This window comes from Harpia harpyja, chromosome 2 (genome assembly GCF_026419915.1).
Source record: "Harpia harpyja isolate bHarHar1 chromosome 2, bHarHar1 primary haplotype, whole genome shotgun sequence".
NCBI lineage: Eukaryota > Metazoa > Chordata > Aves > Accipitriformes > Accipitridae > Harpia > Harpia harpyja.
Genome location: NC_068941.1, coordinates 35527202 through 35552450, shown reverse-complemented (window position 1 = coordinate 35552450; position 25249 = coordinate 35527202).

Below are 25249 nucleotides of genomic sequence, written 5' to 3'. Positions count from 1 at the left end.
AGTGTGAAGTAGCTGGTGAGTGTCAGTTTGACTCTTATTTAATACAGGTAAGAGATCAGGTGGTTAACAAGATGCAGCTGAGGAGTGGTAGGTCACTACTAGGTGGCTGCTAGTTTAACCCCAGCTGGCAACTAAGCACTGCTTGCCCTCCCCCTGTCCCAGTGGGATGGGGAGGAGAATCAGAAAAAAAGTAGAACTTGTGGGTTGAGATAAGAATGATTTAATAACTATAGTAAACTATAATATTAACACTAATAATAAAATAATACAATAATAATAATAATGAAAAGGAATATGACCCCCCCAAAAAACAAACCCAAGAAAAGACAAGTGATGTGCAATGCAGTTGCTCACCACCCACTGACTGATGCCTGAGCAGCGGTCTGCCCCCCCCCCCCCCCCCCCCCCCCAGCCAACTCCCCCGGGTTTATATACTGAGCATGACGTGCTATGGTATGGAATATCCCTTTGGCTAGCTCTGGTCAGCTGTCCTGGCCATGCTCCCTTCCAGCTTCTTGTGCACCTGCTTGCTGGCAGAGCATGGGAAACTGAAGAGTCCTTGACTTGGGATAAGCGCTACTTAGCAACAACTAAAACATCAGTGTGTTATCAACACTATTCTCACACTAAATCCAAAACACACTGTGCCAGCTATTAAGAAGACAATTAACTCTATCCTAGCCAAAAGCAGGACACCTGTTCAGGCTGCCTTGTGCAATCAGTGGCTCAAACAGCCAAGTCTGCTGAGGGCAGGAGGCATGCTGAACTGCACTGCTCATCCATTGCGGGGAAAAAGCATCGTATAAGCAGTGACTGAACTGGTACTGGTCTGCTGGGCTACTGCTCCTAACTCTTGTCATTGGCCTGGTGGATGACCTTGACTAAATCTCTTAATCTGCATATACTTTGCTCTCCTTCTCTGTGAAATCTGGGTGATTCTATCAAATTGCTTGGAAAGCACTCTAAGATCTAATCATAAGTAGACAATATAAGAGTTAGGTCTTACTACTTCATCATTAATTTTCTTTCCTGTCAGTTGTTACATCTAACTTTGGGGCTCACTTTCTTCTCTGTTACTTTGAAGTGAATTGCTTTACTGGTGTCTTGCATTTGTGTGGTTATAACTTTGGATGTCAGTGCATACCCAGTATCTAAATGTAAATACATGCTTACTGACCTTACTTTTTAGAATAAACTTTCTTCAGTATATGTTGGCTGCCTAAGGACTTTTTATAAACTCTTTAGTTATTAAAGTTGCTAATTTTCACTATGAAATAGAGCAAGGAAACACAGAAATATTGAGTGTCTGCTTGAATTTTAAAATATGCCTGCATTTTGTTTTCTTCTGAACTCTGTCCTGCAAGGTGATGAACAATCTTGTCCTGATGGTTTCAGAGGAACTGTTCATGTGTTTAAGTGTTAATGAGATAAATATGTGCTTTGTTGGACTGGCTTCTGCTGGACAAAGCCCATTAAAATTTAGATCTTTTGCTACATTGAGATGAAATTCATTTCATACTGAAGATAATGACTGAAGTCACTGGGGGCAATAATTTAACACTTGCAAAATGATACATTTAGCATGTATCTATCCAACCTTTTGTAATACAGATGATATTGTGTCAGGGTGGGGGTTTTTTTCAGTTGGGATTTTTTTTTGGAAGAAGTGTTATAATCTGCAGTTACCAAGGAACATGCCTAGGAATTTTTTTCCATGAACTGATATGAATCTAGACACCCACCTTATATGCCTGATTTTAGCCTAAAACTAGTTTTTACATCTCATGGAAAAATAGAGGTCTGTAGCACAACTGCTGACACATCCTTAAGCATAGCATTGCTACTAGGCGCTGCTATAATACAGTACATATTTCTTTGTGAAAGAACTGAAAGCTGCAATAATAAAGCTTAACTTTATGGTATCGAAATTCGCTGTGTTTGTACCTCCAGGGAGAAAAACAATTAGAGAAAGACAATCTACCTAAATAGGCTGGGAAACTGAATTGCTCTGTCTATGCTTCATTACCCTCCCTCTTTCTCATCTCACACTTTCCACAAATAGCATGATTATGTTTACCTGACATCTTCATGCTTCCCTGCTGAGCAGGCTGAAGAAGCCTTGCAGCTGAGATCAGCAGCGCTTTCTATGGGGAACGACTTACATTTTTTATTTAAAGGGTCCAATTCTTAAGTCATTTCAGCGAGGAGCTTCAGAGTGTCCCTGAACTCAGGTAGGGAGCAGAATACATGAAATGCCAATGGGCATTTTTAAAAAATGACCTTTGGCAACAACAAGTACTAGCTTGGCTGACATTACATTGATACGTCCTTAGTTGCTTGATAAAAAGGTGTGGTCTGAGATACTAAACATAAACTTTGTGACCTTCATAACTGGTAGAAAGCCTGACAAATTTTTCTGGAAGGTGCCTCTGAGCACCGAAAAAACCAGCCCCTCAGAGTGGCACTGAAATAAAATGCCCTTTTACAGACAAAAGACTTAATATGAAGGAAAAAGATTTGGCATAATGCGTGAAAGTTACCAAATGGCTTTTCAGTGACTCCCTTGGAGAACTGAATCATAAATCCAGAACAGCAAAAAGGGTTGAGAAATACACAGGCTGCCCTTATAAGGAACAGGTACTTTATTTTTCGACTTCTCAGGTAATGGAGAAGAATTCAGCACTTTCTTGTTCTCAGTTGCCAAGTTATAAATCTGAATAACTAAACTGCAGATAATTGGACACAATTCCTCAAATTAGAAACCTATATTACATGTGAGAATTAATGACATTTCATTATGGATTACTGTCTACATTAATAAACTATGACTGTATTAGTCTTAGCAGCAGCATACAAGCCTCTTTTTCTTGTAACCCCTGGGATCTTGCTCTAAATCTAGTTTTAATCTAATGCTGTTTGAGCTGCAGAATAACTGAACTTGAATTCATCTGAATGTTAGTTTGAAGCACTCAACAATACTCAGTCAAAACACTATCATGAAATATGTAGATACCTGTGTATCTACATGTAAACTCGGAGTCTATGTAATACAGGCTTAATATCAGTATCCTAAAACCCTGCTACTACATTTGGTTTCCTAACATTTGCAACGACATTGGCTGGAACACAGATTTGCCATTTCTGCTTTTTTGCCTTTGCATCTTACAATGAACATGACCTGAACCTGCTCTTCAGGTGCCAAAAGCTTCTTCTGGTCTTAGAGTCCCGAACAACGAGAATTTAGGCTTTGTTCCACATTTTAAAGAATGTCATCAAATGGAGAGCATGGAATTAATAGGCACCCTGGCTTTTCTGCCCTTTCACTTGTACTTTCTCTTGCTTGTTACAGTTAAAGGCACTTCACTAATACAATGACTAGGCAGCTGTCCTGAACTTTCCTTAAAACATGGACTATGTTAAATTGAAATCTGCAGGGGTTTTTTTCAAATGTACAGCGATGTCATGGATCCCACCTTCACATTAGCGAAAAACCTAAGCCAGGCTAGTTCAGATCAGAATGATTAGCCTGGATGAAGGCAGGATTCCCTTTCTGACTGCCTCTGAACTCCTGCTCCATCATCTCTAAGCTAAAACCTCCTGCAAAGTTACAATAAGTTGCTGATATTACTGGCCAACAAACCTGGATCTGTTTAGCAGTCCTGCATTAATCATTTTGGGTGTCACGTTGTTATTGGGAAAGTGTGCACAGACAGGCAGATACCTTACAAATTCATACCTCAAAGGACCCTGGAATTCATGTTCATGATTTGGTTTAGGATAAATGCTGCAGGACCTAGGCAACAATCATGGTCATCTTTGACCTCAGACAATAATAATGACAGCGTGGTTCCCACCCCCAAAAACTCCTAACATAAGGCAAGATGTCTCAGCAAACCTGGAAATATCAGCAAGATAGTTACGATTCATTTCATGTGCAATGACCAAAGCCAGGCTATTGACCCCCCATGTGTGTTACAGCAAGGAAGTGAAGGGTAGCTATGGCAATACAATAAACTAATGTGACACGACTTGATCTCATTCAGTAACAATACCTGGAGGTCTACATATTTTATATTACACTGATCTAGGCTCAGATACTTCAATCTCTAATTCAAGTAAAGGATTTAACAGAAAAGAGTACTATTGCATTTTACATTTTAATACATTTGTATAAATGTGTAACTTATACAAATAGCATTTAATACAGTTCTGTAAACAATACAAAACAACGTAAGGGACCAGACTGTCAGCTGTTATTTGTATGTCTGTGGTTTCTCTATTCTTAGTGCTGCCATAAACACTAATAGCCGGTTATGGTTTCAAGGGGGTTTTGTGCCAACTAGCATTACCTGGAATGCAGTGACTCTTTGGACTTGTGCCCCGTCTCCTGTCTACATATTTTGCCTCCTAGTGCCAAGAAAGCATTGATAGCAGCCAGCACTGTCATTCACACATTACCTTAGATCTTGGAAACAAGCCACTTACTTATACGATCTTGTTAGCCTTTCCTCTGCTTTGTTTCCAGTGCAGTGCAGGTTTGCCAATGCAGAGTGTGGCCTTACATTTTTTTGTTCTCTGGTGGAGGTTCTTTCAAAAGTTATCACGTTTCTATCATGGAATTTGACAGCGTTGAATTCTTCTTACGAAAATGAATGTTTAGAAATGCTCTGAAGTCAAAGACAGACTGCAGAGATCTTTGTTCATAAATGCAGTCAACTTGGAAGTGAGACTTAATGAATGTAGATCTTTCAACTAGGCATGGAGTCATCAGCTGAGGGTCTACACCTTAAAGTGGGAGAGTGAGCACTATGCAGAGGTATGACCTAGCTCCAAAAACAATGACCTCTAGAACTAGAAACCACACAGCCAACTTCATGGGGTGCTTTGCTGACCCAGTTAGTCCTGGCAGAAGGCAGCACTGATGTAACTTTGCTGCGTTTAGAAACCAAGCTGACACTTCTGTGTAGTGAAGTGCTCTGCCAAGTGGCTATATCAGGTCATTCAGAACTAGCTCAAAGATTTTTACATTGCAGCACATTTCACAGTGCTAGGCCTACCTGGATAGTCCTTCCCAAAGGTGTGACTGTGTGCTAGACTAGGGATTGGTTACATGCACTGAATATTTCTTGGTTTTCTATTGCTATTAAAAAGAAATGAGAGGGAAAAAAAAAAGGGGAAGGGTACCTTGCCAACCCTGTTGCCTGAGAAATAGCAATAAAAAAGTCCATTATTAATAACCCAATAAAAAACTCTTCTGCGTTAAATATATTGGATCAGCTTTGTGATGGGTGTCAGTCTGCCTAGTTCCACTGATTAAAGTAAAAGTGCAGTGATTTATACCTGTGTTGACTCAGCACACTTGCCCTTGTAAGTAGCCTGTGATAAAATAGACAAATAAATAAAATAAAAGCACAAATCCTGTACTATATAGATATTGCTTAAATAATTCATTATAGCTGCAGGGATAGAAGTAAATACAAAGAAAAATGCTTGCCTTTTGAAATACTAGCTAGAGCAAAGTCTTTTATTTTTGGGGGGCTGGGGTAGCTCATATTTTCTTGCTAGATACTCTTCAAAAACCTATAGAAGTGCAACTCTTTAGGGTCTCACTTACTTATGTGGTGAAGCTGCCATAGTCCCATAGATCTAAACACTGTTTGCATCTCCTAGCACTGGAACAAATGTGGCCATGCAGCATACAAAACTGTGGTTTGCTTATTAAGTCAGAGAACAGCTCTGTGCTGTTAAACCCCTGTCCGGCTTCTTAATGATGACTCGCTGTTGTCAAGTTGTTCAGCTTTCTTTAGCACTGTGATAGAACCGCACTTCAGCTGCATCACAAATGTGGCCCTTGCACCTGAATTATGCAGTATTCAGTAGTTAAGCACCATGTAGACTTAATGCTAAATACTTAGTGTTTATTGAATAGTAAAATAGAGAGGGGGTTCAAATAAGAAAATTACCAGGCTGTGTTTATGTGCACCCCGTTTTTAGAGACAAATGGCTCAGCTAAATAGAAACTGATCATCTGTATGGTGCTGCCACTTTCAATAGGTGAGAAAAGCCATCTATTAAGAAAACCAAATATTAATTTATGTCCATGTAAAAACAATGGAAAAGATTTGTATAATACCACTTCAAGCATTTGAGGTTTTGGGGTGGAGGTTTTTTTGCATTCTTTGCATGCCTGAAAAGTTGGTTACTTTTTGTGTGGTGGGTTTTTTTCATGAAATTCCTATTTTCATATTGAAATCCACAGTACTTGTCAAGCATAGCCAATGTCAGATTGTATCAAGTCATTAGAAATAAACCTACATAGGCTTTTTAGTAATATTTAACATGTGGCTTCAAAACCATATGAAGCTTCAGACCTCAGCAGGTGACTTGGGACACTGCTGTTTGACCAACAGGCTTTTTTCTGCCTTGCATGGGGGAGAAGGAATTCAGATGCTGTAAGCACTAACAGATGAATAGATCCTACCTCACCCTTTCAAGCAGTTACAGAAATGATGGGATAAAAGAAACCTTCGTCTTTCCAGTAAGTGGGAGAGAAGATGCTGTGTGTCAGTGGCATCACACATTACCACAAAATGAAGTTCAGGGCAAGATGATGGCATTTCTTCATCTTTGTTTGTGACTGTATTTTCCATCAGCAATTCTTGTATAGGCATCTGCTTTTTAAGAAATAAAAGGTTTAAAATGGAATTCTCTGTAAATAATAAGTTAGGTTTAAAGGTAGCGTGCAAAGCAATGTAAGCGTGACCCTCTTACAAGTGCAGGCCTTTATTCTGTTAGGCTTTTTTGTCATACTTATGTGCAGAATAGTAGTGTGTAAAGAAGTGTAAACTGGTATAATTTACATATCAAAGCATAAAAAAGAGGATGTGAAAACATATAGTTTAAGAGCTGCCACATTGGTTTAGACCAGCATCTTGTCTTTAAGAGTGTCAGAAGTAGATGCTTAGAGAAATAATCTAATGACACAAGGAATTAATGGAGCTTCCCTTGTTGGGTCTTTCAACAGGGAGAGATTTACTGAGCTCCTGAGGCAGAGGTTACGTTTGGAAGACCACGTTTAAAGCTCACTAATCTATGTTTAATAACTACTAATCTATTTGCCATCCTGAATTTTTCTCATGGCTTTTTGGCCACCAAATTATTCTGTGGCAGTGGAGTCCACAGTTTAATTATGGACTGTATGAGAAAACATTGCTTTGAATTCATTTGAATGCCTGTGCTTGTCACATTAGGAACAAGTGAAAGACCTTCTCCATCTATCATTCACAAATCTGCAGACTTTTGTCTTATTAGTGTCCTGGTTTTGGCTTGAATAAAGTTAATTTTCTTTCCAGTAGTCGGTATAGTCCTGTGTTTGGATTTAGGATGAGAATAATGTTGATAACACACTGATGCTTTAGTTGTTGCTAAGCAGTGTTTATACTAAGTCAAGGACTTCTCAGCTTCTCGTACTGCCCTGCCAGTGGAGGCTGGGAGGGGCACAAGAAGTTGGGAGGGGACACAGCCAGGGCAGCTGACCCAAACAAGCCAAAGGGGTATTCCATACCATATGATGTCATGCCCAGTATATAAACTAGGGGGAGTTGGCTGGGGGACACTGTGGCTTGGGGGTTGGCTGGGCACCAGTCAGAGGGTGGTGAACCATTGTATTGAGCATCATTTGTTACGTATATTCTATTATTATTATTATTGTTGTTGTTGTTTTCCCTTCCTTTTCTGTCCTATTAAACTGTCTTTATCTCAACCAACGAGTTTTAGGGGTTTTTAGGTTCTCTCCCCCATCCCACTGGCGGGGGCAGTGAGTGAGCGGCTGCATGGTGCTTAATTGCCAGCTGGGTTAAACCACAACATTAGTCATCCTGGTCCCAGTTGAAAAGTTTTAGTCTGTTTTGACTTCTTTCAGATGGAGGTGGATAAATACCTCTGATCATCTGCATGGTCTTTTTTATGCATTTTCTGACTAAAGAAGTTACAATATGCAAATTAAGCAAGGCAGGGGTACCTGCACAGCATGCTTGCCTCTACTCTGCCTGGTCTCCAAGGTGAGCAAAAGCCATGCAGCCAGGGTGCTGAGCTGGAGCTGGCTAGGCTGCTGAGCCTTAGCATCTTGCTAACATGATCATGCAGCCTTTGGATTTGGGGTGGGTTGTCATGACTGGGTGGAGTGTGGGCAGAACTGCTCTCACCTTCGTAGCTGCCTGCAGTACCCTTTGTCCCTGTAGGCTGATGTTATCCTCCATCAGATAAGTTATAAAGACAGAATGCTGGGACAGTTTCCTATGTGAAAGTGGTTTAAATCAGTGAGATGAGAGTCCTTAAGCTCAGATAACTTTTAGGCCCCTGAACCAAGACTGTTGAGTCTGATAGGAAAGTATTCCAAGCACCTTCTCTTTGTCTCATTCAGTTTATTTCTTTACTGTTGTAAAGGCAATACATTTAAATAATGGATGTGAAATCTCAACTGTGTTTAAATCAAAGGAAAAGAATTCCACTGACTTGACTTTGGCTGGGATTTACCTGAGGATATTTACTAATTTATTCCGTATTCCCATTTATAAGATCTGCTATAGAACATCACTATGCTGCCCAACAAGGTCACAGTAGTTGTAAGATGTATGTTTTTCCAACAACAAATACATGTTACCTGTAAATAATTACAGAAAATTTGCATCTTCTTCTAGATCTGCCCTTTCCTCCTCCAGTAGTGTTGCTGCCAGCATCTATCTTCATTTTTGTTTCCCTGCCTTGCTCTCTAATAGGATTGCACAAAAGCAGCTGGAAAAGAGAGTGAAGTGGCCCCATTTAGCTGGCCCAGTACCCACTGGAGGAAAGAAGATTTGGCTGTAGGAATGCTATATTCTTCACTGTAAACATGGTTTCATTTTAAAATGGTATAACATCCACAACGTGGAAGATATTTTCTTCCTGCCAGGTGGCAATGATATTTCCATGTGCATAACATTCAGTGGAAGTCTTTGAGTTCCCAGAGGAGGAGGGCAAAGGCATGGCAAGACAACAAAGATAAACAGATGGTTCAAGGAAAAATGCTGTGAGGAAAGCTTGAGGATGTCTGACCATCGGGAAGCATTCATGGAACAAGAGTTCCTCTGGACTGATGGACTCCACTGGGCTAGTAGCTGGGCTAGTAGCCTTCTGGGGTTGAGCTGAGTGTGGCTGATAAAAACCTTTCTTAAATATACAGAAATGGCAAAATAAGAAGTATATAACAAAGGGTGAAAGTATACTGGAGAGTAGAAGGTTGAGCATCAGGGAAAAAACAGTAGTTCTTGTCAGTCATGATAAGACAGACACAGTGAAGGAAAATTAAGAGAAGTTTCCTTACTAGGTTTCAGAAACAACTGAAATGTTTTTGTAGTGATGCAAGAAGAATGGGCAAGGTGGAAGAAACAGAATTGCTGGTGGAAGATGTGAAATTGAGTATCACAGGGTAACAGAAACATGGGTTCACAGTGCAGGTACTGGGGGATACAATTTATTAAGGAAAGAAAATAATAAAGGTAGAGATCCTGGTGTATATTAATACAGGAATAGATCATTAGCAATACCACCCAGCTGGGTCAAAATCACTTGTAGCAAGAAACAGATAAGGGCATTAGGGAAGTTTAACTCTGACAATTATAGAGACATAAATGATGTAGGTGACAAAGACAAATCAACTGAACTTAGTGTGACATTGAGAAGGGTTGATAATGCCTAAAGTCTGGAAAGTCTGTTGCAAACAAAGAGGCTCTAGTCTTCATGACAACCTATAGAAATGTTATATGAGAACAGAAAGCTTACAGAAAGCATATAAATAGGAAAGAAAGCTATGGCTTGTTGAAGTGCACAGATCTCGTAAGTCCTGCTCTAGGTCTAACTTGTGGAGGAAATTAAAACAGGCAGTGAAAGACATCTATGTGGAAAACAAGGGATAATGACTAAAGTAAAAGTTTGGTATGAATCCAAACCCAAGCGAACTAGTTGCCTAGGATGTCTCATATGATTAATGAGAATGTTGCAGTACGTTAATGCAGGGATGGATTAGGAAATTAACACTACCAAGTCAAAAGCAAAACTGCAAGACTTAACACTGTCCAGTTTATGGGAAACCTACATAATCTTCATTCTAGGACTGGGAGAGAAGCAGTACATAAAATCACAAATACCATCCCCTTTCTTCCCAGCCTTCCCCTTTGGATCTGGTTCTATGTAACACTCTGCCACTCGGGCTTTCACTGGAGTTTTCTTTCAGCAACTGATCTCTTTCCCTCTAATTGGAAATGAGCAAAGCTTGTGGGTTATGTAAAATGCCTTTCTTCTTAGCACCTCATGGATTATACCTCAAGAGAATCTGCATGAAAAATAACCTTCCTGAAGTTTTCCTTGAAAACGTATCTGGTTTCAAATCATCATCTAACAGTACAGTTCGTAGAATTTAACAGAAAGCTTATAAACACAATGCCTGTTTCAATATAATTTTGTCCTTAGAGATAACATTTCAACCTAAATTCAGAGTTCTACAGCTTTTATCTATCCCCTCTCACTCTCAGCAATATCCTGATCAATCGAAGCAAGCCTGACTTATTTAAATCTCTGCTGTTTCCTTTCTGCAAGCTCTGTAGTGATACACTGTGGTTCGCTGCTCTCAGATGACTGCAGTCATACCCATAGCAAAACATTTCCTTACCAAAAGTATCCCCTTTCTCAGACTTAACAAGACCACCCTCAGGCCAGGGGAGTGGCAGAAATACTATTTTATAAGAGTCATTCATTCGGGCTGAAATTTACTCCTTTGTAAAAGGCGAGCTCAAGCCTCTGGGCTTGTGTAGCCTATGTGCAATGTATTAGTTTTGGGCTGGCCTTCTGGAATATTTTCCTCTCTATCTTTCAAGCAGTGACTATATATTTTTTCTGCATATGTACTGCATGTTGCATACACGTTTCCTGGGGCTGGTCACTGTTACTGGAATATAAAGTATAATAATATTGCAGCTCTTCATGCATAAGGGATCTTCTCAGTCTTAGGAGAAGGGGACGATATTTGACGTTTCTGATGAAAGAACAAGTATTTGGCAAAAAAAGATCTTGGAGACTCTAAAGACATGGGTCTACAAAATGAAGGTATTGGCTTTGCTCATGCTGATAAGGTCATGACATAAGTAATTTTCTGGAGTAAGCTAGGTTGGTGTCTCTCATGGTAATGCATATGTGTTCCTGGATTTACTTTAGTAATCATTTACTTGCAGTGTATCAGCTTCCTCGTGTTCAGGTGTTTTCTTGTAAACATCTGTTGAAATGTTTTAATTTTGTGGTTGAAGAATTTGAAGTGACATAAAAGTTTTTTCAAGTTATGGTGTAATTTCCATAGTAAGTTACATAAAAGTTCATTAGTGGTTTAAGTCACTTAGCAGGAGGTAACTGGGCATGTGTACTTGTAAAAAAATAGTCTGGTATGCTTGGCTGATGCTGTGAAACACAGCTGTCAGGCTGTTCTGCAGCCTCTACCTCTTCTTCTCAGACAAGAGCATGCAAGCATGTGCACACATGCCTGCGTATGAGAGGGAGAAAGACAGAGATACTCCCTTTGTATTTTGACTGAAATTCATTGTCTTATCACCAAATAATATAGACCAGAAAAAATATAGTCAGCATTTTTCTCACCAGCTAAAAAGCAAAATATGAAGTGTTATTTTCAATTTCTTAATCTGAAAATAAGTCTCATTCTGGACCCTACGGATTGTGCACTTTTCCACACGTTCATCCCCATCTCTCGCTGATCTGTTTTCAGGATTGTGTTTTGCAGAAATGATGTGGAAGTGCCCGAGAACTAGGCTGGGTCAGGAGCTGCCACAGCTATGAAGGGAGGGAATCGAGCAGGCAAATTTATGACAGTTTGACATTTCAGATAATAGAGGTCAGTCCTTCAAATCGCAGTCCCCCTGAGATGAGTGGATTTCTGCCGGTGAATGTGGGAAGAGCTGGTACCGTTAAATTGTCCCTTTGCTGCAAGTGAAGCATGCGGTGATAGGCTGGAAGAAAAGAATTCTTTTAATTATTGCGAGGCAAATTCTGCTTCCTTCCTGATGTGGATGAATGATGAATGATCCCATTCATTTCAGTGGTTGTACCTGCAGCTGGAAGAAGAACAGGATTTGAATTTCTAGAATAAAGCATTATGTTGTAAATGAACTGGAATGAGATGTATTAGTGCACCAATATGCAAGACTTCCCTTTCTTGTGCTCTCGCAACTAAGATCTCGAAGGATTGTTTACTGTGAACACTATTTATGACATCTGAGACCAAATAAATTTTGTCCACTTATTAACAATTTTTGTGCACTTTCTCAAATGAAGATTCAGTACTGCTTAGTCTTTAGGAGTACTGATGAGCCCTGTCCCCTGAAGTTGTTGCATCTCTCTGCCTCAGGCACTTTTCCTAGTAGTTGCAGGAGCTAGTGATATGCAGCGTGATAACAGTATTGGTGCGAGGTTTATAGTGTAATATTTGCTAAGTGTTTTGAAACTGGGACTTGGGAAATGCTCTGGAAGAGCAAATAAATTATTATTTGTGTAGTCATTTTCATTAAATGTTATGAGAACCTTTTTATAACTTTATGACAATATCAAATTTAATAAACTATATTGGCCTTTTTTCAGAACTGGGGATAAAGCCCCCAAATAAACAAACTAATGACAGTCCTCAAATTAGAAATATGGCTTTGTTTGTTTGTTTGGCTGGTTGTTTTTAATTAAAAGTAGATTTCTTTTATTTCAGTTTGTTCTTGGGACTTCTTCCACTAAAAGTATTCTAATTACAACATCAAGAGCTACTCAACTGCTGTTTAAGCGTGAACTGCCATGTTTCTTAAATATCTATTTTTGAACTTGCAGTGGGGAAAGCAAAGAATTAGAAATCTATTTTCTGTAGAAAAAGAGGGGAAAATTAACTCTATATTCACTTTACCTTTTTGGTATCTCAACTGAAATCTTTGTTCCACAGTGACTTAAGAAATAACTTAACATAAAAGCTTGATTGTGATGTGACCCAGTGGTAACTTGCTATAAAGAAGCAAGAAACCAAAAGGGGGAAAAAAAGAAGTGTAATAATAGTATTTGTGATTTACATTAAGCTGAACTGTAGCATCAGCTACAATAGCTTTTCCTGAAAAAATATGAGCTGATTGACTCCCTTGGTCTTTGAAATTCTATAGATGCTAATCAGAAAATTTAAACAGGTCAGGATTGAATCTGGAGGAAATTATCAACCTCTTTTCTAATTGAAGACAAAACATTTAATAAAACTTGTAAGCTTTTCTTTCTTAAAATGAAACTACCATATATAAAGTTCTATTTAATGTGCCACTTCCTTCATGTTTCCTTATGAGAAGCAGTCTTGTGCCTGGCTAGATTATATGCCTGGGAGCCAAGTATGTGCCAGTAGCTAAAATATGTGCCTGCAAGCTAACAGTGAGAGACTCTACTCTTGCTTAATTTCTTCTGGGAAGAAGTAATATATGAAAATAAAAAGCATATTTGCATGGTAAATATACAATAGTTGCATTGCATATATATTTATACATTGTACATAGGTGTACAACAACTACTCCTTAAATACTTGAAGGAGAAATGAAAGAGACTCTGAACACGTTTGCAAACATGATTACTCTACTAGGGAAAAGGGATATTGAGTTTTCTTTCTTGCTGAACTGTGATTGAATCCTTAAGGTCAGATAGCCAAATTTCACAATTCTGCAATTATCTAAATCTTTAGAAACCCTGCATTACTCAGGGCAAAATTGACTCTTACCAAGATGTGGATTTCCCTCTAAGCTGTGAGGGAAAGTATAGAGTTGCTCTCTGACCCCCCAAATCACACATGTACTTTTATTTTGTAGAAGGTTAGTTTGTTAGGTTACACCCTACTTGTACACACTCTTTTTACTTGTGTGGTCTTTCTGTAAGAATTATTTTATCTCTTCTTTGGACTTGCAAAAAGGGACAGAGGAATCATGATGTTCAGGTGATGAATTTGAAGAGCTGTGGAAAGAAGAGTATTCATTTCAAATTCATTCATTTCTTTCCCTACCACCCTCCAACAGTGCCATCATCCCAGGTGTGAGTCCTTGCACAGCAGCCTTGTCATCTGGCCCTCACAGCCAGGCCAACTCCTGCAGAACACGGTTCCTGGGAACTGTGGACACCATGAACAATAGTCCTGTCAGTGTTCCATTCAGTTATTTTGTTGGATCATCATTATCGTCAGGGCAAATTAAAATTTGCAGGAGTTCTTGGCGTTTGCTATAGGGAAGAGCTAAGGGTAGAAGGAGTAAAGCCAGGAATTAGGGCAACTACAATTCTTGTACTTTTAAACACCTTCAGATGACGTATCACATCACATTACTGCCTTAATGACTACACGTGTCAGGAATTTCCTATGGACCTGACTTCAGCATAATTATAAACTCTTCAAAACCAGGAAAGTGTTGAAAAATTAGGAAATTACTTAGGATGATAAAGAGCAAAGACTGAAAGAACGTAATGTTTCTTATAGAGGGCTGTGCGATTACAAAGCAAAGCTACAAAAATCCCATTAGAATGGCTGCTATCTATGGGTTACTAATGTCTGTTTATCTAACATTTATGGTCTTTTGTCCACTTCAGTGCACTGTTGAGGTTTGTTTTTCTTGTTGTACTCTCACAGCAATTATTTATTGAAGGTGCGCTTTACTATAAATATTGTTCCTGTAACTTTACTGCTTTTAAAGACATGTTTTAATGATGGACAATCAGAACCACAGTGCTGGACTCTCTTTTGTACTTCTTGAGAATTTTTATTCTTGTTGCTTGTCTCTGCCAGATCTTCTCTGGAATTGATATCCATACTTTTAAAAGTTTATTAGCAGAATACTCTCATATACTACAGCCACACTTTCATTTTGTTGCATAGATACTCCTTCACTTATCTTTTACTTTTTCAAATGGGACATAGAAGAAACTGTTTGTGTACTTACTCTGAAAGAAGATTTCAAAGGGAAGAGAGAAAAAAGTCATTATATATCTCTCTACTTTGATTTGTTACAGTGGAACTACAAACAAAAAAAGAATAAGTGTAACTTTGTACAATAATATTTTAAAATCTTACAAAAACATTGATATATCATCTGTGTGTTTGTACAGAAAGGAATTGAATTAGTCTGACATAAATTGTTTTTGCTCATAGAATCCAAGACTCTTGAGGTTAAAAGTTTAAAATTCAGGCCTGATCCACAGCCCAGCTGAGTTTTCCTATTGGCCATAGTACTGGCTGGATCAGGCTCAATAAGGCATTTTTTATTGTAATTGATTTCTATCTTTTTCAGCCAAAAAAAGGAACTTAATTGTTTTTGTAAATAAATATTACCTTATTGATTTGAGTCTGTAGACTGTGTCTGCAGGGAATTGATATTCTAGAAATCTGTATGATTAAACTGGGGAACTGGAGGCGAGATCTACTCTGTAGTTCAAAACACCCAGGCTCTGATGCCATACTATGCAGCACTAAAGGCTGGTGATTAACATCTCCTGTCCTGTGATAATACTGATTACACTAACAAATTCCTTTATTAATTTAATGTTTTTATTTATTTTCTTTAGCCGAAGCCCAAACACAAAAGTAGCCTGAATTCTCATGTAGTCATATAATCTTTGTACTTGTTGCAGTCAAGTTTTTCCAGGAAATGGTACATCTCCTTGCTGTCCTGGCTCTCTGTTGCCATATTGCCATCACCTGTGTTTGTTATTTAGTATTTGGACTTAATACACATAAGCTATGTCTATTTTAGCAAATACTGCAGCTTGTATAAACAGATTTGTATAGCACAAAGGTTGTAACCGAGAACCCCAAATCGATGATGTAAGTATTTCAAGGGGTTTACTTTGCACCAGTTCTAGCCCCAGTCCCACAGCTGCCCTTTAGTGACTGGAGCATACCAGATGAAGCCCTGGAACAATTATTCAGTTCAGTTTGATTCTAAACAAATCCAGTTTGTGCTGAGACCACCCTATGATATGAACTGAAGCAGGGGCAGTTGACAGAGGTGCTTCAAAATGCCCTGCCAAATGCTGAGCAACTGTAGGTATGCCCACAGATGACTGAGATGGGAAGAGCTTGCCACGAAGCAGATGCACAGAGATCTTGTCCAATTTTCACATGGTACATTATCATTTTTACTTCAGCTAAGATCTTTGTAGTTTGATAAACTACACAGTTTGGTGTGCCCAGAGTCTTCTGCCACCATTTCCTAATGAAATAGAAGAGGTTCAGTTCATTGGGATGAGGTGTGAGGTGTAGCGCTATTTGGTAGGACAGCGAACGTAAAGGTGTTGCAGCACCGTTTCCTCAGTACACTTAGTTTCCCATAAAGCCAGATTTAATATCAATATATAAATATTTTGGTGTATTTATGATATAAAATAGTAAAGGCTTTTTACTTCAAATAAGCAGAATGATTTACAGTAGCTGACAATCTGGTTGGTGATTTCAAAATATTCTGCTGTGCATAGCACAGTATCTCTTCTAGGCATGCCTGTGGTTTCCTGCTGAGGAAACCATCATAAAAAGAAGAGCCCTTATCCAGCACGTATTGTGGTGTGGATTGCACAGGTTTAGTGTTACTGCTCACTTCACCAAAATAGTAATTCATCAAACTGACTGGAAACAACAGGTTTCACAGCAACCTCAAGGTGTGGGGAATGACAGGTTGTATCCTAGATACATTGTTCTGACTTCAGTGTGTATGAGAAATCTTGAGACTCCTGTGTGAAGTTCTTGAGAGATCTTCCTGTGGTGAAATTTGGCCATTAGAGTACACAGAAAGATACAATGAAGATAAAAATATAACAGCAGGTGCTTAATTTAGCCCCCTGAAATCCTGTGAATAACCCATTTCCTATTCTCTGGCCAGGCTACTAAATGAGGCATGCTCAGTAATTACTGAATTATCCCTTTCAGCAGGAGGAAAGCAACATGGGTGCTAGGCTTTTGTTATTTTACATTCACCCCCATTAGTGTTACTTGCTGCACCTAATAGGCTGATAAATGGGGTATTGCTACTGTCAGTGACTAAATGGCACTTAATATTCCATTTTGAAGTTCAGGAAATCAGAATTAGGAGGAGAGGCTTTTGATGGCCATTTGCTCAGTGACACAGACTTATAATCAAGGAAATTGATGTTGAAGGTTCAGTTACATGGATCTTACCACAAAATGGAGCTGTAAAATTGTGCAGTGGATGCAATAGACTTCAGCAATATAACCCTTCACCTTATTAGGATTACCTCCAAAAACAGTATTAAAAATTAGACCCCAGTCTCTCATTCCTGTAACATTACTTCAGTATAAGTAATGAAAAGAAGAAGGTTTGGAGCAGAGTGCTGCATTTTAATGCAGAATATAGGAGGCCACTGAAGAAGGTTTAAGGTGGCAATTTCTCTTTTGAGGTGCTCAAAGACTGTGAGCGGGCACCTTTGCTCAGGACAGGGCGAGGATAATGTCTTAAAACATTCACACCAATGGCTTCTGTGGACTAGATCTGGGACAACTAATCTGCAGTTGTTAAAGCCAATACACATTTGATAAATCCTTTGTAACTTAGCAATTGTTATCCCTAGGTATAGTTTTCTCTTTGTAGCAGTTAAGATAACACACTGGAGCACATTAACCCATAGGTACTGCGTACAGTTCAGCTGTATGTGGTTCTGCCAGCACAGAACAAGAAACAGCAAGTCTGACCAATTTGCTGTTTGGCCAGAGGAAAAAGCCACTCTGAAGAAAAGGGATTCAGATCCAGACAGAGAGAGCTTGCACAGCTGGATCTGGACATAAGTCTGGGTTTTAAACATTCCCATTATTCAGAGTTGTTTGTATTTGGACAGCTGGTTCTGACCTTTTCTGATTCTCCCACATAGAAAGATATTGTCCATTGATTCATGAGGAGAAGGTGATGCAGCAAGCAGCTTAACAGATGACAGAAAGTGGCCATTGTAATGTACGTGCTGAGGTTTGATAGTCCGAGAGAAGCAGCTTGGCCTCTGCTGAGTCACTGAAGTCCTCCTCTTGGGCTGTGACGTCTTTTCTGACCCAAACGTCGTCACAGGATTAGGTGGATTCAGAGTCTCCATGCCCTCCCTGCCTCTGGACCTCTCTCTCAGTCTGAATTTCACCAGTGTTTTGAGAGCCGCCTTCTTCGCAGCCCCTACCATCTGGAATAGCTTCACTGTGGCTCTCTGCCTCATTGACTCTCTTCTTCATTTCAAATCTCAGTTGACCATTTATCTTTTCTACCTTGCCAATTTCTTTTAATTTCCCTGTCCATCTGCTTGGTCTATTTAATTCTGTGAAAGCTTTTAGATTACATATTTTATAGTAGATGCATGGGAAAATGGTACTATATTATATATGAACAACTTCCGGAGCTTGAGCAAGGGTGCTGTTAGCATCAGCTGAAAAATCCTATGTCTCCCCGATGTGCTCAGTGTTACACTTCACAAAGTTAGAGGGGGTTGTTGAGATTGTGATGACAGCCAAAAGAATATACTTAGTTTCCTAGAGCTGCAGCAAGTAGAGCAGATGGTATTTTCCCCCACTCCACATCACTCTCTGTCCTTTCCTTCCTCATGCCCCATTGTTCATTTTTCACACCTCTCTGTTGGTTTGGTTTGGATTCAACACCTGCTGAAGTCAATGGAGAATCTCCCACTGACTTTATTTGGCTTTGCGTCATGCTTCCTGCGATCTGTCCTCCCTTTAGCTATGCCTGAACCCAAATCCCGGTTCTGACCTCTCAACAGTTTGGATCCTGTCTGTGCATCATCTCTCTTCTTGCTCCCTGCACTTTGCCAAGAGCCTCAGCAGAGCAGTGTTGGGGAAGGCTGCGTGGAATAGATACTGCTCGTGTCAATAGCTGGAAAGAAAACCTGTGAAAAATTTTCAGTTTGCATTACTCTGAAACGCTTTCTCTAGCTTTTTCCTCACTGAACCAAAAAGAAACCAGGAACATAATTTGAGTTAAATATTATGGGAATGAAATTGAAATGTTTTGTTTTACTTGGGTTTTCATTTTTAATTAAAATGAAGAATCATGTCAAAACAGAAATTATACACCTCTGTTTTGAAAATGTCACAGTGAAATATTTTGCTGTTCATGAAACAATACAAACAGTTCTCCATAAATCATTTTTTCCCAAAATTCATTGGTTATATTTATTAACCCCAAACCATATTTTGCTTTTGTGGTGAATCAGTTGCTAAGTTATTTGATGCTATTTCCTCTCATGATTTTTCTCTGTATTCCAAAGCACTATCTACCCCCTCTCTTGCTGAGATCCTTCCCAGTCACCTATTCCTTTTGTAGGCCTAGAAATGGAAGATGGGGGAAAAAAGACAAAAAAGACAGGGCTTCTGTGGTTCTACCACCGACTTTTGTTTTATCATTTAGGCTGTATGGTGACTCCCTTTTTTTCAATCTAGTACAAGACTGGAATAATTGTTATTGCATTATCCAGTTAATGCTGCCTGCAGCCCCATTGAGCTTGAGAACACCGTCTTGTGACCTCCTGTATGGTGTCTTACTTCAGTAATGGCTTTGACTAAAGTTTATGTGATTTCCTCCCATAACAAGGAAGTCAAAGGCTTTACTCTTTTTCTGAGTGTTCAAAGTACAAAATCATTGCCCCAATGAAGTCAAATGAAAATTTCCATCAACTTCATGTGGTCACAATAGCTCCTTGTACATCTAACAACCTCTGTGTTATTTGGCACTTGAGTCACTCCAGAAACAAAAATTATTCTTGTACTGATATTATGGTTGTCATAAGCAGTACCTCAGAAGCAACTCTCTGCACTTTTCTAGACCTGGGAAATGTTTTGTGTTTTAATTGACATCCCTAGGAGTTGTGAGATTTCTCAGCAACTTGCAGGATTTAGCCCTAATAGTATTTACAGTAATTAAGCACACTAATTAAATAACAAAACAACTAATGACAAATTGATTCAATGCCAAATAAAGGACTCAAATAAATGCTTAATTAAAGATGCTAATAAAATCCCCCTCAGCCCTTTACAGTCCACTCCCTAGGGCTAAAGATGACTTTCTACCTCAGAAATCTTTATAGCCCTTTACAAGCCCAGTCTCTAGGGTTACTGCCTTCTTTAACCTCTGGATTAAATGCTTGTTGGCTGAGCACTGTATAAACCCATTTAAAATGCCATCAAAATAATTAAGTTGGATCCAGAATGCTCTGTGTCCTCCAGTTATGATACGCCATGACATGCCAATCTGCATGCAGGTTCCCATGCACTAGGGTATGCAAGGTTGTGTCTAATTTTGAGCCCCTAGGCAGGAGGATGTATGTCTGACCATCAGACCTCCTTAAGCCAATGGCACAAATCATGTGCTTAACTTTAGGCTAAGTACCTTGATGAATTGAAGCCAAAGTGAGAAAGAGCATAGCCATAACGCAGTCCAGTTTAAGTAAAGCAAGACGGCTGTTTTGTAATTCATTATTGATTCTGTTAAGCTTTCTTATTTATTACCTAAGTAGAACCTAGCAATAAAAATATATTTTTTTAAATAAATGTATTGGAGAATGGAGCTGCCATAAAAAATGGCTATTAAGCAGCACTCGAAGAGGAGAGAGTTCTTTAAGTTACTATTCAATATTTCTTTCATGTGCCAGGAATCTCTCTCTGACCCTGGCAGATAGCCTCATTAGATATTTCTCTCCTTATCTGTACATATAGCTTTTTACATTTTGTGTCAATAATGATAAAACAAATGCTTATAAAAGTAGAAAATGAAAAGTAATTTCCCAGCCTATCATAGAAGATTTGCAGAAGAAGATTCGAGCAGACAGACTGCTGTGATCACCAGGTACACAATATATAGTGCATGGCAGCCCTTTCCACTTTTATCTGTAATGTTATTTTGTGATGGGATTGTTGTCTTTGGGGTTGTCAGCAGACAGTCGCTCTCAAAGTTTTCCTTTCTCCCTCTGATGTGTTACATCATTTCACATTATCTCATCTAACAAGGCTGTGTGATTTCAGATAGCACCATATGCGTTTAACTTCAGAAGAACCTCTGAGCCCAGCCTGGGTATCTCTTATCAGCTTTGGTATTATCCAGCTCCAAATCTGGGGCAGATGGAAGTAAATGGGGTGTCAGTGAGAAGGGAAGAATTCCTTACACTTGTATAAGCCACCTCTATCTCTGTGATATTTGCTTATAAAAGAAAGCAGGCTGTGAGGAAATTATTACATTGATCTGAGTGATATAATTTGGATTCTGCTGGAAATAGTAGCAACATGTATCCTACATGCCACCTTTAGTCATGGGGGAGGGTGAGGAGTGGAAATGGAGAAAGAGCTAATTCACACAAAGGTGCTGCTTGCAGTGTGCCAAATTACCTGTTGGATATCTGAGTACTTGCAAATATTGCAGATAACTTGGACTTATCCCTCTGGAAGCCGAAGAGAAAAAACTTGCATAGCTGGCAAGTTAAGAAGTATGAAAACAAATGAACATGAAAAAGGCTTAAGAAAAAAAGCCCCAAAACAAAACACAAAACCCTGAAGTGTGAAAAGAATAGAATTAGAATTAACAGCCTTAACCAAAAAAGAGTTGCTCTAACAACTGATCTTTCTAAACTGCACTGTTCTACATCCTCCAATTATGTCCTCATGCTGCTTTCTATCAAGAATAAAGAAAAAATCCAATTCTCCAGGCACTGGTATTTCAGATGATTCATCACATCATGAAACGATGTACTACAGTGCCAAATCAGTGTTATGCTAAGTCACGTTCTGACCCATCAAAGATTCTTCTATATCCTTCCTCTTGTTTGTTCCTGGCCTTTAAAATATCCGCTCTTACTTTGTTTATATCTTCAGTAACTTTAATTAGCTCTTATTTAGTGTTGTACTGGCATTTGTGTTTCCCACTGTTATCCTTCAGCACATACTACAGAGTTTGGGTGGGTTTTTTTAGTCACTATAATGCGTGTGTATTTTTCAGACATTAAGAAGGGCCCAAAATCTTCTCCAGTGTTTTTTGAACTCTAGCAGCTGTTCAAACAAAATATACTACTTATACCTATAGCCTTTTATTGTTTATGTCCTTAGACCATCATGACTACAGCAGTAGAACTGTAGAGCATTTTAAAACACTGTTGCTAATGTCAAATGCTATTTTAAGCCACTGTGAAAGACTGAGAACAAAAATAGAGCTCTGGGTCACGGCTTGTATCTGTTAGAAAAAATATTTAACTTAATTTCCCTCAAAGTTTGTATAGCAAAAGAACAACAGCAGCGCTTCTCTGCCAGGAATTTTTTTTGCTGGAAAAGAAATACGTGGGGATCAATGAAAAGCTCAAAAGCAAGGGATTCTTCTGGCGTGCTGCATCCGTGTCTGTAGGAGTTTTGTCCTTGGTTGTTTGAGATACAATTCTGCAAAGTGAAACGGGGAGTTCAAAGCAAGACAGAGACAAGGCTGATGAAAATAGAGCATCTGCAAGCCCTCCTTAAGGGACTTCCTAATATTTGTCTGTGTGTGTCTCTCTGTGTCCTTTGTTATCGCTGTTGATGAAAATAGTGATGTCTGTTGAGGTAAATCTATACAGGCAGCTTCACATCCCTGGAGTGAAAGGGGCTTCTATTCTTTACATAGCCTCGGGAGAAGTTGAAATACAATTCCGAATCCTAAGTCTTTGAGCAATTATTTGAATTGTTCTCAATATCATGCAGTATTTCCATGGCTAACTTGAAAAACTGTTCTATTATCACCACAGGAAGTAACCTAGAAGGGAAATGCTATTCTATAATAAACAAGACACTGTCTGGCATGGCTGTACTAAGATGGAGGAGGAAAAAAATCACCATACAGTTCAGTAATACTTAAAAGAAACAAAATGATTCCAATCTGAACAAAATGTCATGGTTGTTCCCAGAAGTGTCACAACATGGGAACATGGGAGTACAAGATAAAGCTCTGCTGAAAATGGTTATGTCTCTTGATAGCTTTAGTCAGCTGTGGCAGGAAAAACAAAGGCATTTCTTGCTGTGCTGCAGAAATGTATACTGGGCAGTAATAAAGGAATAAAATTAGGAAGTCACACTGACATAATAATGCAATGCAAATTTCATTTGCTTCAGTAAAAGCATAACGAATTCTCTCTATTCTATAATAATTTCAGTTATTTTAATGGCAGTAATTCAAGATTCTTCCATTGAAGAGTAAGTTGCAATAGTTTAAAAGGTGGAAATTGCATCAGCTGCATAAGAATATGAAGAACATTAAATTAAGCTTTATCAATAAAAGAAGAAAAAAGAATGTCTTTAGTTTCAAAAAACTTGATTTCAATTAATGGCATAGAATAGTTAAATATTTTACTGGAAAAAAGGAAAAATAAGAGGTTGAGAAGGACATTTTCAACGAATGTGGGTGCTGAGCCATGATTTTTCAGAACTGAAGTAATTTTGATTTCCAAAATTCAGAACATCTGGGAGATCTCACCTGTGTACAGTTCAGTAGAACAATTAAGAATTGGAAAGTATTACTTAAAACAGAGATACAGCTTAGTGCTAATTATCTAAATTGAATACATCCACAAAGAAGGTGGTTAAAATGACAAGAAGTCATGCTGAAAGGGTCCAGAGGAAGTTTGTGAGGACACCTCAGCTAGTCTGATTTCTCATATCATGGAGCTGTTCCGGTTTAATGTTGGTGTGTTAGTTGGTATGTCAGTTAGAACTAATGTTAGTGTCTCTGAGAGGTAAGGTAGTGTGGGGAAGTTTGCTGGTGACAGTGTTAAAGGTATCATCAATACAGAGGAGAAACTGGGTGTTTCTCAGAAAGAGTCAGGTGACCTGCATGATCACAGTGATAAAAATTTGATGAAATATAATCATGAAAGTGTAAGGTTAAATAGTCAGTAATGTATAAGCAGAATTTCTCCTATATCATGGGAGCTCATTAGTCAGAATTTATTAAGGATGAGAAGGATCTGCATCTACTAGTTTCTCATACAGTGATTAGGAGCTGCTTCTATCATGTTGCCATTTAAAAGGCAAATTCAATTCTAAAATACTTTTGACAAGCTGTTTCCAAGAGAGCTAGTAATGCCAGTGGATGTCTCACTGGTTCATCTGGAATACTGTGTGTACCATTCTGTGCACTTGCATATTGAAAAAAGAAGAATTTAGGCTTAAATAGGCATAAAGGAGGAGACTAAAATAATGAAGAAAAAGAAACTAAGGTGGGGTGGCTTTGTTGGCCTAGCAAAATAAACACTGAAAGAGAATGTCATTTGTTGGTGTGAATGAATTGAGAAACAAGTACCAAAGAATCTTTAAAGGTAGAAAAAACAAGATACAAGAAAATGTGTATAAATTAATGCCATTAAATAAAAATATGAAGTTTAAAAATCATAATAGTGGGATTCTGGATTATCCTTCTAACAAAAAGGCAAAGCTCTTAGTTTATGAAGGTGATAGAAGTGGCAGCAGGGTGCTTGGCCTGGATGGAAATTGAGCGTGCATCTATTGTAACATTTTAGTTGGAATCAGAAATGCACTTTTGAAGTGGGCTCCCCAGCATCCCCATGGCTCTGCTTTGTTTTGCAGTGGAGCAGTCTCATACTGCACAGTTTCCTTTCAGATGAAGCTGAACTGGAAGATGCAGTCCAGTTGCACACTTGGTGCTGCAGCCGCTGATGGCTTCTCAGTTCACAGAATCATAGAATCATAGAATGGTTTGGGTTGGAGGGGACCTTAAAGATCATCTAGCTCCAACCCCTCTGGATGGGCAGGGACACCTTCCACCAGACCAGGTTGCTCAAAGTCCCATCCAACCTGGCCTTGAACACTTCCAGGGATGGGGCATCCACAACTTCTCTGGGCAACCTGTTCTGGCGCCTCACCACCCTTACAGTAAAGAACTTCTTCCTCACATCTAACCTAAATCTACCCTCTTTCAGTTTAAAACCATTACCCCTTGTCCTATCACTGCATGCCTTTGTAAAAGGTCCCTCCCCATCATTCTTGTAGGCCCCCTTTAGGTACTGGAAGGCTGCTGGAAGGTCTCCCTGGAGCCTCCTCTTCTCCAGGCTCAAAAACCCCAACTCTCTCAGCCTGTCCTCATAGGGAAGGTGCTCCAGCCCTCTGATCGTCTTCGTGGCCCTCCTCTGGACTCATTCC